Source organism: Macaca mulatta, chromosome 16, assembly GCF_049350105.2.
Source record: "Macaca mulatta isolate MMU2019108-1 chromosome 16, T2T-MMU8v2.0, whole genome shotgun sequence".
Classification (NCBI taxonomy): Eukaryota; Metazoa; Chordata; class Mammalia; order Primates; family Cercopithecidae; genus Macaca; species Macaca mulatta.
In genome coordinates, this window is record NC_133421.1 from 64300731 (window position 1) to 64314986 (window position 14256).

Consider the following 14256-nt stretch of genomic DNA (forward strand, 5'->3'; position numbering starts at 1 on the left):
TCTCCCCTTCTGCTCCCCAGCCCCTGCCACCGGAGTCCATCTGCTAGACTGGCCAGGGCTGTGCCGACACACTCAGAGAGGCTCCTGCCCGGAACGACTGCCCCAGAATCCCGGGCTGCTCCCTCAGCGTCCTGACCCCGGGCTTGTGCTTGTCCACTGGGCAGGCAGGAGGGGGTGGCGTAACTGGCTTCACTCCCATCCTCACCTCTGCCATGGACCAGGGATCATAAGACCCTGGGTTCCGAGAAACCACAGAAGCCTGGTGAGGCAGCTGGACAGCCTCAGTGACGTTACCCGCTTCTGCCCTTCTGCCTGGGACAGAGGGAGAGAAAAGGCACACTCTTCTGGGAGACACACTATGTCAGTCCCAAACTCTCCCACCAGGAAATGCTGGAGTCTGGCTCAGGAACCAAGACAGCCCAGCCTACTGCCGGCCCAGGCCTGAGGCAAGAATCACTGGGGCCTGGACCCAGGTCCCAGCTTGTCACCACATGCAGCATCAGGGAGCCAGTGGGCTGTGATGGGAGGAGAGGGAGAGGCCTAAAACTGCCTTTGCAAAATGATGACTGAGACAGTGAAAGAGATTTAACTTAACTGACTCCATCTTGCTTTTAACCTCCAAGCTGTCCCCGCTCATTCCTATGCTCATTAGGCACAGGCTGAACTAACTTTGGGAAAAACTTAGTTTATAGTTAAACCAAGATAGTAACAGCCCTTTCCCACAGCAGACCTCATTCTTGCCTGGGGAATAGATTGCCTTTGTAGAACTAACATTAGCCACAAGATTAGAAATTGTAGTTTAGGACCCCTGCCACTGGAGGCTCCCCAAACTGCTCCTAAGATCAGTGCTTGAGATATTTTGCAGACCCTGCACTTGATGGATCAGCTGGCCCCACCCAGATCGATTAACTGGCTCATCTGATCTTGGGGCCCCCACTCAGGAACTGACTGAGCGCAAGAGGACAGCTTCGACTCCCTATGATTTCATCCCTGACCAATCAGCACTCCTGGCTCACTGACTTCCCCCCACCCACCAAGTTGTCCTTAAAAACTCTGATCCCCACATGCTCAGAGAGACTAATTTGAGTAATAATAAAGCTCTGGTCTTCCACACAGCCAGCTCTGCATGAATTACTCTTTCTCTATTGCAATTCCCATCTTGATAAATCGGCTCTGTCTAGGCAGCACACAACGTGAACCCCATGGACGATTACAGGCCCACACAGCCCTTCTGCCACCAGCTTCTTCCTGCCCTACGGAGCGGAGGCCTGGAGAGGGAGAGAAAGCCAAGGGTACCCTGAGGGAGCCCCCAGCTGAGGGGGAGTGAAGCCCCACCCCTTCCTGAATTGGGCTCACAAACAGAGGCTTTGAGAGCGCAACCCTAAGACTGAGGTCTCCTCCAGAATGAGCGGCATCGAAGCCAGAGGCATCCCGGGGAGCTTATTCCAAAGGGAGGGACTGCCTCCCCCATTGGACTAAAGGGAGTTCAAACTGCTAGAAATAGTTTCGCCTTAGCTCTCTGAGAATCTGCCATCATCAACCTCTCTTATCTCCAAGGAACAGTCACCCCAAACCAGGAAGGCAAAGGGAAAGTAGAACAAGGCCCCCAAGCTGCCAAATGGATGCCACCACAAGCCCACCCCTTCATTTGATAAGCATCTGTTGGTCGGGCGCAGTGGCTAGAGCCTGTAATCCCAGCACTTTGGGAGACCAAGGTGGGCCCTGAGCTCAGGAGTTCGAGACCAACCTGGCCAAGATGGTGAAACCCCATCTCTACTAAAAATACAAACATTAGCTGGGTGTGGTGGCACGGGCCTGTAATCCTACCCACTCAAGAGGCTGAGGCAGGAGGATCGCTTGAACCCAGGAGGCAGAGGTTGCAGTGAGCCAAGACGACGCCACTACATTCCAGCCTGGGTGACAGAACGAGACTCTGTCTCAAAACAAACAAACAAACACCATCTGTTGAGTTCCTACCGCATGGCAGATGCTGCAGCTACAAAGATCAGGAAGTTGTGCCTGACCCTGGGGACCTGACAGGCTAGTGTATCAGTGATGACAATCCAGGAAGACAGGGCTGTGCACAGGGGCCATGTGAACCCATAAGGGGACATCTCAATCAAACACCGACAAAGGGTCATGCACTTTGCTCACAGGAACCCTCGCTCAGAACTCATTTATTCTTAGTTTATGAGAGTACTAATTTCAGAACTGTGGCTTCCTGCTTATAACAAGTTAGAAACAGTATTTTTGAGGTAGCAAAAATTATATTACAGAGGGGCAGAATAACAGCAGTGAGAAAGTACAGCCTAACGGCAGGGAGGGACATGATTAAAAGTCTAAGAACTCAAAAGGCATTGTAGTAGGGCATTTCAGTGTCTCTTAAACGGCCCTGTGTGGAAAACTGACTCCCCCTGCCTCAAAGGGGCCTATGGGCATTGGCAAAATGCACGAGATCAGTCACATTGACTTTGAGTTACCTGCAGAAAAGGTCAAATTTTGAAGTGTCCATTCTCAGAAGCAGGGAGCGGGTGATGCACTTGAGAAAGAATTTCCATCTTATCAGGACTGAAGTAAATAAGGCAGAATGACTATTGGAAAATGCTACTTCAACCTCAACTACTTCCTTGTTCCTTCTTCCCACTGGTTGAAGATCTGCCCCTGGGGCCATGAAAAACAAACCAGCCTAAAAGCCCAATCTTTTTTTTTTCTTTCTTTCTTTCTTTTTCTTTAAATTTAGAGACAGGGTCTTACTCTTTCTCCCAGGCTGGAGTGCACTGGCGCCAACACAGCTTTTATGTCCCGCTACCACCACACACGCACATGCGTGCACACATACATGCCTGCCTCGGGCCCCTGGAATCCAGTTGATCTTCCCCAATCATAATATACATTTTGGCCAGGCCCGGTGGCTCATGCCTGTAATCTCAGCACTTTGGGAGGCCGAGGCGGGTGGATCACCTGAGGTCAGGAGTTCTAGACCAGCCTGGCCAACCTGGTGAAACCCTATTTCTACCAAAAATACAAAAATTAGCTGGATATGGTGGCAGGCGCCTGTAACCCCAGCTACTCAGGAGGCTGAAGCAGAGGTTCACTTGAACCCGGGAGGCAGAGGTTGCAGTGAGCAGAGATCACGCTGTTGCACTCCAGCCTAGGGGACAGAGTGAGACTCCGTCCCAAAAAAAATAAATTAATTAATTTAAAAAATATATATATATATATGTTTCTACACTTACGACAATTGCCATCTTCCTCTTTTAGAACACCAAACAAAACTTAAGCCCCCACACTAATACTAATGTCTAAGGTCAGTCCTCAATTCTCATTCACTTTTGGGGCCAAGGCAATTTATCAGGCAATGCTTCCGGCAGAGGGTGTGTGGGAACAAGCACAGGGCACGTCTGTCCTGTAGAACTAAGAAAAGACGATCACCAAGACTGCAGTCACAGGTGTCCTGGTGAATGCCTCTGTCACTGTCGAGGGCAAATGTCAGAACTCCAAACCAAACATCCAAAACCTCAGTCATCATCGTGAATGATCTGGAAAACCTGAGGAAGAGGTGAGCTTGCAGAGCGGGGTGAGGAGGCAGGTTGAGGATTCCAGGCCAGATGCTAGGGGCTGACGCAGAGGAGCAGGACCCACCCAGAACTGCACGGACTGCTCAAGCTGGCAGGGATCTCCATTTTACAAAAGGGCCCAAAGAGGGGCAGCAAGTTATCCGAGGTCACACAGGGAGGGAGGGAAAGAACCAGGCCTAGAATCCACAGGGCCCTGTCCCTCTGGGACACACATGTGCTCCCCTTCCAGGGTAACGAAATAATGGAGAGATAGGGAGAGACGGTTTCAGCATGTTGGCCAGGCTGGTCTCAAACTCCGCCTCATGTGATCCGCCTGCCTCAGCCTCCCAAAGTATTGGGATTACAGGCGTGAGCCACCACACCCGGCCACAGTGCCCCATTTCTGACCTTCACAGACATCCCCCATCCAAGAACAAGAAGCTGAAAATGCCCTCAGAAGGTCAGAGAAGCAGAGGGCTCTTCTCCCCATCCCCACCCCAAGGGTGGACAAAGGCTTAAAAGGTAAGAGGGACACAGAGACCCCTTTCCTAAGCAAAGGAAAGAAACCTGTCAAGTCAGCAGCTCAAGCCCAGAGCCCCTTCTCAAAGGAAAGACTTTGGGGGTGATGGCGGGTGGGGTGCAGAGGGGTCCCCTGGACACTGGCGGGACGTAGTGCTGACTGCGATGGCGGCCACGGGTTTCTTGGGCCTTTTCGGTGCATCCTCCCCGCAAGCCTCCACCATGCTGTTCCAGGTAGATTGAGGCTAGGCCCACCCAGGGCTGCACCGTGGGGCAGGGCACCTCTTCCGTTTGGGCTTTCCGTCCTCATGATTTCGCTCTCCATCTGACAGTCATCTATGGTGACAGGGTGTGTCCCTTTCCCCTAAACAGGATCCTCAATGCCCATCGGAAAACGTTGTGAGGCGTTGAGCCCCGACGCCCCCTCACCACAAGACCCTGCTCTGACCATCTTTTCCTGGCGAGGAGAGTCTGCACGGGGGAGCAGGGCACCACGCCCCAGAAAGAAACATCTGTGCCTGGGAGTGAGGGACTTGCTGAGTAAAGTGAGGTCGAACAGGCTGGAGAGGGGTAGTGTCCCAGTCACCACTGTCCTGAATCCACAGCTCCGTCCGGGCCCGAGATGGCCCCACAGGAGCACAGGAGGTTGCAGGCGCTGCAGGTGGAAGTGAAGGACGAGCTGCGATGCGGAAGGGCCTGACCCGGGAGGCAGATCGCCTTCAGAGAGAATGACCCGCTGGGGTGGAGGTGGGGCGGGGGCGGTGTGGGCGTGGCTGGGGAGGCGGGGCTGGTGTGGTAGGCTTACGCAGTGAGGGCGGGACTGAGGTAGAGGTGGGGTTGGGGTGGTGAGGGCGGGGCTGGGGTTTTGAGGAGGTGGCTGGTGCGGAGGCGAGGTTGGTTCGGAGGCGGGGTTGGGGCGGTGAGGGCGGGGCTGGGGCAGAGGCGGGGCTGGCGGAGTGAAGGCGGGGCTGAGGTGGCGAGGGCGGGGCTGGTGCGGAGGCGGGGCTGGAGCGGTGTGGGCGGGGCCAGGGCCGATACGGGGTTTGAGCAGTGAGGGCGGGGCTAGTGCGGAGGCGTGGCTGGTGCGGAGGCGTGGCTGGTGCGGTGAGGGCGGGGCGGAGGACGGGCTAGGGTGGAGGCGGGGCTGGGGCGGAGTGACAGGGCTCAAGTGCTAAGAACCAGACTTGCGCCGGAAGCCCAAGCCCGGCTAGCGGGTAGGAGGGTGGATGGTGGAGGGTGATAAACTGGGCTTAAAATGGCTGAGGACGGGGGATACAAGTTGGTAGGGCCAGAGATGGGCTGGATGGGGCGTGATCGGCCTCCTCCTGGGATGCGGCCGAAAGAGAGACTGGGCCCTGGTCCTGATGGAATGGCCATTCTGAGCGTAAAGACCTGCGTCCCCCTCCCTTCAGGAAGCTCCCTGTCTCTCTAATTTCAGGGGGATCATCACTTCCCATCTCTCTGCCAGGCTGATCGAGTTCTGGATCTACAGGAGCCAGTTCTGGGAGGGAGGACTAGGGGTAGGAACAAGGTATTTGAATGACTGCGGGACTGCAGGAGACTTCCAGCAACCTCAGCTCCATGTTAGAGAACATTCTGTACCTGCTGGGGGCTCTGTGTGGTGAGGATGAGGAATGAGGGTGAGGGCCATCCCTGATGTGCCAGGCCTACTAGGTTAGGCCCGATGGGTACCAAGCAAGACCTACCACAAAAGTTAAGGGTTCCAGTGCAAAATGAAAATGCAGGACTCCTTGCTACAAAAGTTATTAAGAATTATATCTGACAGGACGTGGTGGCTCACGCCTGTAATCCCAGCACTTTGGGAGGCCAAGGTGGGGGCGGATCACCTGAGGTCAGGGGTTCAAGACCAATCTGGCCAACATGGTGAAACCCCGTCTCTATTAAAAATATAAAATTAGCCAGGCATGGTGGCACACGCCTGTAATCCCAGCTACTTGGGAGGCTGAGGCAGGAGAATTTCTGGAACATGGGAGGCGGAGTTTGCAGTGAGTCGAGACCTTGCCATTGCACTCCAGCCTGGGCAACAAGAGCAAAGAATTATATTCAAGACAGCAGCAGCAGAGCATTAAACCAAGCATGGGGCCGTGTACAACTGCACAGGTTGCATGCCCATGAAGCCAGTCCTGATACCAAGCTACAAGCAGAGTGGGCAGGGTGCAGACCCTGTTGTCCCCTCTTCCAAGGAAAAGGCAAGAGGGGCAAGCCCACCTACCATCCCTACCCCAGCTCATTTTTCCCAAAAGAAAAGGGAACATACCATTCCAGGAATAAATGAATCTGCAGCCCACTTCCCCTCCACGGACACACATGGGAGCTAACCCCAGTACCCAGAGCAACAATTTTTTTTTTTTTTTTTTTTTTTTGAGACAGAGTCTCTCTCTGTTGCCTAGGCTGGAGTACATGGTGAGATCTCAGCTCAGTACAACTTCTGCCTCCCGGGCTCAAGCAATTCTCCTGCCTCAGCCTCCCGAGTAGCTGGGATTACAGGCATGTACCACCACACCCAGCTAATTTTTGTATTTTTAGTAGAGACGGGATTTCCCCATGATGACCAGGTTGGTCTCAAACTCCTGACCTTAAGTGATCCGCTCCCCTTAGCTTCCCAAAGTTCTGGGATTACAGTGTGAACCACCACACCCGGCCCCCAGAGCCACTTTACAATGCCCTGCCCATAGAGGGAGGGAGAGCATGCCCTGTCCCTCATGCCCTCTCCTCTCCTTTACCCTCTGCAGAGCTGAGGGAGGTGCAACAGCAGCTGCTGGCCATGTCCAGGGAGAAGGGGATCCTTTCCCAGTAGATGGAGCTGGAGAGGGGCCTGGGGGATGACAACCAGGAGAAAATTGAGTTTGAGCTCATCCAGCTCCACCCCCACACTTGTGGATGGATACTCTGAGGCCCGGAGAGCATACAAGACATTACGGCCACACAGCAGGCTCTTAGCAGAACTCTCTACAGAACTTAGGTCTCCAGATTCTTAATCCTTGCCCATCTCTGCTTCACTCTAGCATTAACAGGCAGAGTGGGGATCAAGGATGGGAACTGTAATAAAATAGCTTGTTGAATAACAAGAGAGGCTGGGTGCGGTGGCTCACACCTATAATCCTAGAACTTTGGGAGGCCGAGGCAGGAGGATTGCTTGAGGCCAAGAGTTCCAGACCAGCTTGGGCAACATAGCCAGACCCCGTCTCTATTTAATATAAGAGGTAATAAAACATAAAAAGTAAAAGAATGGCAGAGTGCTGCCACCTTGAAGCAAAACTGCCATAGTGACTGGCATTGGATTCCTGATTCCTGCAGCAAAGTCTTTAAACAATGCCTGTAGCATAGATAACCCCTGTATTAGTTCATTCTCACACTGCTATGAAGAAATACCTGAGACTGGGTAATTTATAAGGGAAAGACATTTAATTGACTCACAGTTCCACATTGCTGGGGAGGCCTCAGGAAACTTACAATTATGGTGGAAGGGAAAAGAGAAGCAGACACTTCACAGAGCAGCAGGACAGAGTGAGTGCAAGCAGGGGAAATGCCAGACACTTATAAAACCATCAGATCTCATGAGACTCACTCATTATCATGAAAACAGCACGGGGGTAACCACCCCCATCACCCAATTACCTCCACCCGGTCCCACCCCCAACACAGGGGGATTATGGGGATTGTAATTCAAGATGAGATTTTGGGTGGGGGACACAGCCAAACCACACCAACCCCTCATAAGGCAACAATGCCTGTAACACAGATAATCCCTCATACAGATGTGTATCTAACCTCCCCAGTGGTCATGACTTTTGCAAGACAGTCTGAGCCATGACTGGCTGCACCTGTTTTACTCTAAAAGCTTGTTATAGAAAAGATATTTTCTGGACAGCAGGTGTGGTGAACCACTTTTGTTCGTAAGTCCCTATTAAGTGTTTCTTTCTTTCTAAGAAGCTGGATTTGTCAGCCTCTTTCTTTCTTTCTTTCTTTCTTTCTTTCTTTCTTTCTTTTCTTTCTGAGACGAAGTCTTGCTCTTGTCCCCCAGGCTGGAGTGCAATGGCGTGATCTCGGCTCACTGCAACTCCGCCTCCTGGGTTCAAGCGATTCTCCTGCCCCAGCATCCCGAATAGCTGGGATTACCGGTATGAGCCACCATGACTGGCTAAGTTTTGTATTTTTAGTAGAGACGATATTTCACCATGTTGGCCAGGCTGGTCTCGAACTCCTGATCTCAGATAATCCGCCCGCCTCGGCCTCCCAAAGTGCTGGAATTACAGGCGTGAGCCACTGCGCCTGGCCTGTCAGCCTCTTTCTTTGGTCTTTCAATTCCCTTGGCCTTTGGGGGTAGGTTTGCAGATATCTGCTCACTGCAGAAAGGGACAGGGGCTGAAATTTAAATTTTTACTGAAAATTAAAATTTAAAATTTTACTGCAGGCTGGGCACGGTGGCTCACACCTGTAATCCCAGCACTTTGGGAGGCCGAGGCAGACAGATCACTTGAGGTGAGGAGTTCAAGACCCAACCTGCTGAAATCCCATCTCTACTAAAAATACAAAAATTAGCTGGGCATGGTGGTGTGTGCCTGTACTCCCGGCTACTTGGGAGGCTGAGTCAGGAGACGTGCTTGAATCTGGGAGGCAGAGGCTGCAGTGAGCCGAGATCGTGCCACTGCACTCCAGCCTGGGCGATAGAGGAAGACTCTGCCTCAAAGATAGGTAGGTAGGTAGGTACGTAGGTAGATAGATAGATAGATAGATAGATAGATAGATAGATAGATAGATAGATGATCTCAGCTCACTGCAACTCTGCCTCCTGGGTTCAAGCGATTCTCCTGCCCCAGCATCTCCTGCCCCACCTGACAGAGGAAACTTCTCTGGGTTTGGGCTGGAGGCTGGCAGCGGCCTCCTCACTTATCACTGTGATAATACACAGTGATAATGTGTATTGTCACTACACACCAGTATGTGTACTGATAATAATACACAATTTTACCGCAGACCACTTCTGAAGTTGGTGGCTCTCTAAATGCAAAGCATCCTGTGATGTTTCTTCTCCACTGTGCAGATGGAAACCATTCTGGACTAGAATTTCTTCCAGAGGGAGGTGGAGCCCTTCTGTCTTTACTTTGAGCTGCTGAGGGGGTTCTGAGGTAAGGAGCTGAAAGTGGTCAGGCCCTGATGGGACTCTGTGGCCTTGACATACAAGGACACCAAGGAGACAGACCCTCCTTACACCTGGGAGCCAAATGCTTTGACACCGCTCTGTGTCCTGTAAGCCAGCCTCTCCATCTTTCCGGTGCTAACCAACAACACCTGGCTCTCCAGATATTTTATTCATCAGGGATCCCCAGCCCTGCCTGCCCATGGCTAGGGAAGGCAGGCTGGGGCTTGAGGACAAGCCTAGGGGAGCTGGTGAAAATACAGAGAAGTGGCCAGGCGCGGTGGCTCATGCCTGTAATCCCAGCACTTTGAAAGGCCGAGGTGGGTGGATCACCTGAGGTCAGGAGTTCGAGACCAGCCTGGCCAACATGGTGAAACCTCATCTCTACTGAAAATGCAACAATTATTCAGGTGTGGTGTCGCACGTTTGTAATCCCAGCTACTCGGGAGGCTGAGGCAGGAGAATCACTTGAACCTGGGAGGCAGAGGTTGCAGTAAGCCAAGAGTGCACTCCAGCCTTAACAACGAGAGCGAAACTCCATCTCAAAAAGAAGGGAAGGGAAGGGAAGGGAAGGGAAGAAAGAGAGAGAAAAAGAAAATACAGAGAAGCTCCAACACGTGCTCCCGTGCATCAGCAGGGGCTCAGGAAGAGGTGGGTTGCTGGGAGGATCACCTGACAGAGGAAACTTCTCTGGGTTTGGGCTGGAGGCTGGCAGCAGCCTCCTTGCCCAGACCGAGCTGATGGGTAGGGGGACTGGTAGTGGAGGGGTGGGGGGCAGTGAGGGCTGACACCTTGAACCTGGATGCTGAGTTTGACACACTTAGAGCTGAACACTGATGTCTGCTCAGCCAGAGTTTGGGGAAGTCTTGGACTCCAAAGCTGATTTGGGAATTTGGGAAGAAATGTTAAAGCTTTTTAGAGTATAAGGAAAGAGTCTGGGAGCTTTACTCTGCTCAGAAAGGAGAATTTATGGAAGTACAGCTCACAATCTGTGATCTGCACCCCCAAACATCCAGCCTCCCATGTGAGAGATAAAACACAGCATCCCTGGGAAGCATTCTTCCTGCACCTCCACCAGGCAGTCGTGCCCTGGCCCAGCCTGTCTTCATCCCTAACCATTACCATTCCACCTCCTTTTGCTCAGGGCAGGTCTGGGAATATGTTCGTGTGAGGGGTCACTTCTTGCAAATGCTCCAGTTATCCTGCACCCTTCAAGTAGGCTCCAAATCCTACAACGTTCTCCCTGCCCTCCCAACTCCCAGAGTGCCAGCTTCTTCCCATTCTGGCCAGAGTTTGTGACTTCCATGAATGCCAATAATCTACTTTTCTCTGTTTCCTCTGGCCCTTTGCTGAGGGGAAAATCAACAATAACAAAAAGGAGGCCAGGCACAGTGGATCACACCTGTAATCCCAGAAATTTGGGAGACCAAGGCGGGAGCATCATTTGAGGCCAGGAGTTCGAGACCAGCCTGGCCAATGTGGTGAAACCTCATCTCTACTAAAAACACAAAAAATAGCCAGGTGTGGTGGTGTGCACCTGTAGTCCCAGCTACTCGGGAGGCTGAGGCAGGAGAATCACTTGAGCCCAGGAGGTGGAGGTTGCAGTGAACCGAGATTGTGCCACTGCACTCCAGCCAGCAACAGAGTGAGGCTGTCTGAAAAAACAACAAAAACAATAATAAAAGGGAAAATGAGTAAGGAAATAACGCCCTATCCCAACGTCTGTGTCTGTCTGCAGTGCACTGTATGGGACAGAGAGACAGAAAGGGTCCCACCGGGCAGGTGCCTGGGGCTTCCTCTCCTAAGTCAATTCAATCTCCTGATCCCCATCTCCTAGCAACCCTACCTAGTCATAAGCTTGGTCTCTAAATCAGAGGTGATCATTGTCCATCACTACCTTGATTGACCACCAGAGGGAGATAGAGAGCAAAGCTTACCTCCTGCCTGAGTAGCAATCACCACATGACCTCCTGCTTCGGCATTAAGTCTCTTTTAATTGACCTGAAGCGTCCTTACAAGGCAGTCTAACTTAAATATCCGCCAGTACCATTTAAATTCTGCCCCAGGCCGGGCGCAGCGCGCCTGTAACCTCAGCACTTTGGGAGACTGAGGCAGGAGGACTGCTTGAGCCCAGGAGTTCAAGACCAGCCTGAGCAACATAGGGAGACTCTCTTCTCTACAAAAAATTAAAAAGTTAGCCAGGCATGGCCGGGGGCAGTGGCTCACGCCTGTAATTCCAGCACTTTGGGAGGCCGAGGCAGGCAGATCACCTGAGGTCAGGAGTTCGAGACCAGCCTGGCCAACATGGTGAAACCCTGTCTCTACTAAAAATACAAAAAATTAGCTGAGCGTGGTGCTGCATGCCTGTAATCCCAGCTATTTGGGAGGCTGAGGTAGGAAAATCGCTTGAAGCCAGGAGGTGGAGGTTGCAGTGAGCCAAGATTGCGCCATTGCACTCCAGCCTGGGCAACAAGAGCGAGACTCCATCTCAAAAAAAAAAAAAAAAGCCAGGCGTGGTGACACATGCCTATATAGTCCCAGGTACTGGGAGAAGGGAGCGGGCGCTGAGACAAGAGAATCTCTAAGTCAAGGCTGCAGTGAGCCATGATTGCACCACTGCACTCCAGCCTGGGCAACAGAGTGAGAACCTATCTCAAAAAAAAAAAAAAAAGAAAGAAAGAAAAACAAAAGAAAGGAAAAAGACGCAGCCAGGCGCAGTGGCTCACGCCTGTAATCCCAGCACTTTCAGAGGCCGAGGTGGGTGGATCACCTGAGGTCAGGAGTTCGAGACCAGCCTGGCCAACATGGTGAAACCCCGCCTCTACTAAAAATACAAAAATTAGTTGGGAGCGGTGGCATGTGCCTGTAATCCCAGCTACTAGGGAGGCTGAGGTAGAAGAATTGCTTAAAGCCAGGAGGCAGAGGTTGCAGTGAGCTGAGATCACGCCACCGCACTCCAGCCTGGGAGACAAAGTGAGACTCCATCTCAAAAAAATAAATAAATAAATAAATAAGAAAGAAAAAGAGGCAGGGCACCCTGGATGGGAGGAAGGAGCACCACCAAGACAAGCCTAAATGTGGATCTTTTCATTCCAAAAGCACAAGAACTTCAATCTGGCTGACCCCGCAAGCCCATATATCCCCTCCCTGCCTTGAACCCACCAAGTCCCCTGCTTGGAATAATACCAGTAGGCAGTCTGGGGGAATGGGGCAATGCGGTGCAGGCAGGGTCGGGACAACACCAGGAGTGTGAGCACAGGCCGGGCAGAGTGCTCCGAGATCAGAGCAAAGGCGGAAGAAATGAGAGAAGCAAGACTTCCCAGTCAGAGGAGAAAAAGCTGACTAGATGGGCTTTGCGGGTCCTCAGGGAGAGCAGAGCCACGTGTGGCTTTTAGATGCCACTGTTCTCCAGATCTTTGCAGAATCCACTAGACTAGGAACCTTGGCCTGCAGCCAGTGGGAGAAGGGTAGTCACTGGGAAGAAACTCCCAAAAGTCTGACTGAGGCAATGCTATGCTGGTGAGAGGGTGGGAGTGGGACCACCTTCCCTGGAGCTGGTTAAAGCATAGGAGACTGCACAGCCTCAGGACTATATGCTGACATGCAGGCATCACATCACTGTAGTGGGAGTTACAGGGAGGAAGAGGTGGAAATCCAGGAAGAACCAGGAAAACAGACAGAGATGAAAAGACTATAACACATACAACAGGTTTCTATTTAAATATGTGCTTGTGATAGGGACCAGATGACTAACGACAACCTTCTTTTTTTTTTTTTTTTTTTTGAGACAGAGTCTTGCTCTGTCGCCCAGCCTGGCATGCAGTGGTGCGATCTCGGCTCACTGCAACCTCCACCTCCCGGGTTCAAGCGATTCTCCTGCCTCAGTCTCCCAAGTAGCTGGGATTACAGGCGCCTGCCACCACGCCCAGCTAATTTTTGTAGTTTGGGTAGAGATGGTGTTTCCCCCATGTTGGCCAGGCTGGTCTCTAACTCCTGACCTCAGGTGATCCACCCACTTCGGCCTCCCAAAGTGCTGGAATTACAGCCGTGAGCCACCGCACGTGGCCTAATGACAACCTTCCCACACACTCAAGCCCCGACCTCTGCCTCTCCTAAGGAGAAGGGACGTTTGATTGCCAGAATGGCTGGAGGTGTGGAAGGAGGATGAAGTATTGGGTGGCTGCAGTAAGCCGTGATTGAGCCACTGCACTCCCGCCTGGGTGACAGAGCGAGGCCCTGTCTCAAAAAGGCATAGGGTGGATGGGAAGGGATGTAAAGAAAAACAGAGTGAGCAGGGACCAGAGAGGCAGGGGCAAGACTTAGCTTTGTTCTGTTTCAAGACATAGAGAAGAGATATTTGGGAGCATCTGTCATATTGAATGAGACTTTGGGGACACAAGTGGAATGATGATGTTTTCTAGGGAGTTTTCCTGAGTGTGGAATGGTCTAGTCTCATTCACCATCAGCCCCTCAAGGAAACCTTCAGTAAAGATGGAATTGGCCTGGCACAGTGGCTCATCCTGTAATTCCAGCCCTTTGGGAGGCTGAGGTGGGCGGATCACAAGGTCAGGAGATCGAGACCCTCCTGGCCAACATGGTGAAACTCTGTCTCTACTAAAAATACAAAATTAGCCAGGCATGGTGGCACACGCCTGTAATCCCAGCTACTCGGGAGGCTGAGGCAGAGAATTGCTTGAACCCGGGAGGTGGAGGTTGCAGTGAGCTGAGATCACGCCACTGCACTCCAGCCTGGAGGACAGAGCAAGATTCCTTCTAAAAAAAAAAAAAAAAACACATACACATGGGATTTACTCTTCACAGCGTTCAGGGTTGCATTTCTTTTTCGATGAGTGGTACTGAGAAGAGCCTCAGGGTGGGAGCAGGCAGGCTCAGCTGTGTCAGGTGATACCTGCACACATGCATGGTCACATAGCCCAACACTATACGGGCCTTGCTTGTAAGTCCCTTATTCTGTCCTCTAGCAATGTGACCACGTGGGCAAAATTTGGAATTCCTTTA